General features: G+C 53.9%; 1 long non-coding RNA gene across 1 annotated transcript; it reads right to left on the bottom strand.

The window, feature by feature from the left end:
• Positions 1 to 246: 246 nt before the first annotated feature.
• LOC134057138 (uncharacterized) lies at positions 247 to 1,607 on the bottom strand. Its single transcript, XR_009934253.1, has 3 exons — positions 1,576 to 1,607; positions 1,290 to 1,362; positions 247 to 931 (listed from the first exon to the last, which is right to left on the bottom strand). It is a non-coding gene; the product is annotated as an uncharacterized LOC134057138 (long non-coding RNA).
• Positions 1,608 to 4,714: the final 3,107 nt, after the last annotated feature.

Raw genomic sequence — 4,714 nt, 5'->3', positions numbered from 1 at the left:
CTTCCTCTAACAAAATGAAAACAAACAAAAATTTTTCATGTATTCTACGGCCACCCCTCCCTAGGAATGTCCTGGCACCCGTGGGTCCCTCTGGGGGAGGGCACCCAGCACGCCCCCCCCCCCCCCCCCCCCCGCCCCATTCCCCACTCCCCTGCTCCTGCCCCGCAGCGTGGCTCCCTCTGCCGGGGACCTCGGGCTGCCCCGAAACACATCGGAGCCCCCCGAGTCTCCACCCCGTCCCCCCCTCAGCCTTCTTCCCTCACCCCCAAAATGAAGGCACAGAACCGCTCCAGCTGCCCTGGACGGCAGCACGGCCCTTGATGGGAACCCTTCCCACGGGTCCATGCCCCCAAAAAGGGACCCTGCTGGCACAAGGAAAGGGGTGGGGGGCAGCCCCCAGGAGGGCTAAAGTTCCTCCCCAGCCCCGCAGACACAGAGGACACGAGGCAGAGAGTGGCAGCAGAGAGGACACAGGAAAGAAAATGAAGATCGGGGTGCAGGATGAAATGGAGGAAAAAAAAATAGAAAACAAAACCACAAAAAAGGGATGCTAGATGGGCAGCACGAGAGAGGGATTAAAAAAGAACAGGGGCAGCGAACGGGACACAAGGATCCTGGGGGAAACAATGGCACGGGGAGCACCACAGAGCCACAGGGAACAGAACGGGAACACGAGTGAGGCACGGAGAAGGACAGACAAAAAGACGGAGTCCCAAACACACAGCAAGGACGCAGGGACACAGAGACAAAAAGGGAAACCAGGACCGGGAGACAGGAATCGACCACGCCACGTGCTCGGGAGGGTAAAGACGGGCACGGAGCGGCACGGGGACGGGGACAGAAAAGGCACGGCCAGCAGGACAGAGGCTCACCAAGAGAGCGTGCAGTCAGGGAGCAGCACTGGGCAGCAGTCAGACTGGGCAGGGCTCCTCTAGGACAAAAATATTTACAGTTAGAAGCCATTCCCTCCCTGGCATCTCATTTCTATTGAACCTCCCCAGAAGTGACTTCCTATCACGAGCAATGTGCAGTCCTGGCTTCTCCCCGCCCAGGATTTGGACAGGGGACCTGGGCACAGCACCCACTAGTGAGTCAGTGGAACACATCCCAGGTGACACTTCAAGGGATCTCCTTCTGGCACTGCATGTTTGCAGATCTGGGCTGGCACGTTCAACTCCCCTCATGGCCACATTCAAGAACAACTGACCACATTTGGCAGAGAATTCCCAAGAAAACTCAGGTGCCATCAGTGAGCAGAAAATCCTTCGGGGTTTAGTTCCATCTCTCACCTGCTCCCAGTGGAGGGAAGATGGGCTTTAGTCACACATCACAGCCGCAGTGATGGAGCGGGGCTTTTTTATTCTAAAATGTAATGAAAGGTAATAAAAATAAACCAGGTCTGAGAGAAATGCCTTTTAAAGCCATTAAAGCTTTTTAAAGCCAAGGAGACCATCACCATGCCCGAGTTCAGTCTCCTATTCCTACTGGTTTTGGTATCAGCAAATCCATCAGGCTCTTTTCAGAACTAGTGCTTCATATCAACTAAACCTCTGGCTCCTCTTTATTTGCACTTACAGCCCCTTGCAGGAAGCTCTGCAGCCTTTTTTCCCCCATCCTGCATTGGAGGGAGGAGGGATATTAGTGACACACGCATGCACAAACAATCCTTCTGGCTCTTCAAAAAGTTCAAATCGCCTGTAATAAAATTGATACCAAGTAATATTGAGTCTCAGACTGTTCAAGAAAAGGGAAAGTGGAGCTTTCATGTCCCACTGAGAGCTGTTGAATAAAACCTTCCCCGTGAGCTTGCACACAGTAATAACATTTTTTGGACCAAACCAAAGTAAGAGTTTTTTGACCAAACAACTTAGGTCTGTGTGAGCACACTTTTTCCTTTGATGCTGATGGGAACAGAGATCCTTTCTCTCACCTGAGTGCTGCTGAATAAAACGTACACCTAGGAAGAATGCAGGTGGGGAGAGATGAAAGGGTCAACTTGCTCCAAAGTACATCTTGCAGTACATAGGACAGAAGCACACGCTACTGAAACATTGTATCCAGAACCACAGGAACAGCGGGCTCGGAATTCTCAGCAGCTGCTCCCTTTGGCTACTTCAAGGACTTTCCCAGCCAGGGAACCCAGCCGGGGCTCCCGGCTAGAAAGGGCACCTTTGCCATAAAATGCCATGGAAACCTGCTCCAAACCAGCGCTGCAGCTGCTGCCGCACGCAGAGGACATCGGGCTGCTGCCAGCTGCAAGGAGGGGGAGCTGGAATTGTGCCTGGGAATTCTCCCGTGCCCGCTCTCCCCCCCGCCCCGTCCTTCCGCCCCTCTCACCTTTCCGGCAGAGAGAGCAGCTGCCTCCTCCTGCGGGCTGCTCCCGGCTGCGGGCAGGGCGATGGCTCCGGGAGCTGGGCGACCGCTCTTCCTTCGTCGATGCTTTCCCCGGGCGGGAGCGGACCCGGGCGGCGCGGAGAGGAGCGGCGGGACGGGAGTCGCTCTCCGCGACGGCGGCCGTGGAAGGAGCCCGGCAGAGAGAGAGGGGCGGAGCCGCCGCTGCCTGTCGGCGCCCGCCGGGCTCCCGCGCGTCCGCGGCGCCGCTGAGCCCACAGCCCGTGTGGGCACGATGGGAAAGGCCGCGCAAAATCGCGCCGGGGGGGAGGGATCGGCGTCGGCGTCGCGCGCAGGCAATGCAGTCGACACCCCGTGGGGGTCCTTTTTTTCCCCGCCCCTTTTTGCCGCCCTATGCAGAAGGTCGGGCGAGTGACGGTTGAGTCGCCATCTTGGGAGGGTCGAGATGCAATTTCCGCCCTTCCCTGCCGCCATCTTTGGTACTGGCAGAAGCCATTTCCGGTGCCTCCGCCATCTTTGTTTAGGGAGGCGAATAAGAAGGCCCCCTACATTGGCGATTATTGAACTCGCCTGCCTGAATCCGGCCCCGAAACCGATCCCGCGTTCTCGGCGCGATTTTCCGTCGCCTTTTACGCGGCGCGGACGGGCGCGGACTGGTCAGCGGTGCTGGAAATGGCTCGTGGGACAGGCGGCGGGAGAGCGCGCCATCGGCGTCGGGGGTCGGATTCAGGCAGGCGACTTCTATAGACACCATTATCTGGGGCTTTACAGTTACCACGACAACGCTGGCAACGCACCGGAAGTGGCTTCTGCCAGGACCAAACATGGCGCCAGTAAGGGCGGAAATTGCAGCGTGCCACTCCCAAGATGGCGACTCGGCCATCGCTCACCCGACCTTCTACATAGGACGGCAAAAAAAGGGCGGGAAAAAAAGGACACCCCCCCCCCCCCTTCAGCGTATCTCTCCGGGGTCCTATTGCGTCCGCCGTCCCGAGCGTCGCATCGGTCCCAGTGGAACGGCATCGTCACCTTTGGCCCTCCGCCATCTTGAGAAGGTCATGCGCACCATTTCGCGCCCCACCGCCCTCCCGCAGCAGCGCCGAGGAGGAGCCGGTCGCCGCTTCGGGGCACGGCTGCAGTACCGATCTCTTACCACAAGGCGGCAGCACTGCGGCCGAGCTCAGCCCGGGGCTGCGGCTCTTTGGGGACACGGGGGACACAGAGAGAGAGACAGACACACAGACAGAGAGACAGAGAGACAGAGAGACAGGGAGACACACAGACAGAGAGACAGAGAGACACACAGACAGAGAGACAGACACACACACTGAGAGACAGACACACACAGACAGAGAGACAGACACACACAGACAGAGAGACACACAGACAGAGAGACAGACACACACACACAGAGAGACAGACACACAGACAGAGAGACAGACACACACAGACAGAGAGACACACAGACAGAGAGACAGACACACACAGAGAGACACAGACACACAGACACACACACACACAGAGAGACAGACACACACAGACAGAGAGACAGACACACACAGACAGAGAGACAAGGGGCCAAAAAACATCGAGGTCCCTCCCTTTAAAAAATCCTACTAAACGAATGCCCCCCAAAAAACCCCGACCCAAACTAAAAAATCCCTGCCATGAACAAATTAAAAAAAAAACCAAACCCATTAGCTATATATATATATATATGTTTGTTAATAATTAATTTATATTCATAATCAATACCTATTTTTGGATACTGAATTTAATGTTTATTGGCATCAATTACAACATGGGTACAATATTATTTTTATTAAGAAATCTTTATATTACTAACATTTGTATTTTATGTGTGTGTATATATCTGTATACACACACACACACACACACACACACACACACGTTTATATATTCTGTATCTTTACATTTTTATATTATTTATGGAAAAGCCCGGCCTCTAACAAAACAAAAAACTAAAACCCCTTTATTTTAAAACTATATTTCAATTTTTTTTTCTATTTATATTTGGCATACTTACGTGGAATTCATTTATCCATATAGTCTACACATTATAAACCAGACACAGAGGACACGAGGCAGAAGTTGGGTCTTGACTTTTTCTTCCTGTGCAAAAGTGCCACCTTACAGAGCCAACTTGCCTGTGGCCTGACCGGGGATTTTACACACAAAAATTCCAGATGGTCGAGGATTTCTCCCACACCAAAGCTGCCACTTTCTCCAAACCTGGCTGCCATTGGAGTGCCAAACGTGCCCTCCAAAATGACATCTGCCAAGTGGGCGCTGGACTTTTCCTTCCTGTGAAAATTGCCACCTTATAGAGCCAACTTGCCTG

Source organism: Cinclus cinclus, unplaced genomic scaffold (assembly GCF_963662255.1).
Source record: "Cinclus cinclus unplaced genomic scaffold, bCinCin1.1 SCAFFOLD_36, whole genome shotgun sequence".
Classification (NCBI taxonomy): Eukaryota; Metazoa; Chordata; class Aves; order Passeriformes; family Cinclidae; genus Cinclus; species Cinclus cinclus.
This window is presented reverse-complemented; position numbering and strand designations above follow the sequence as displayed.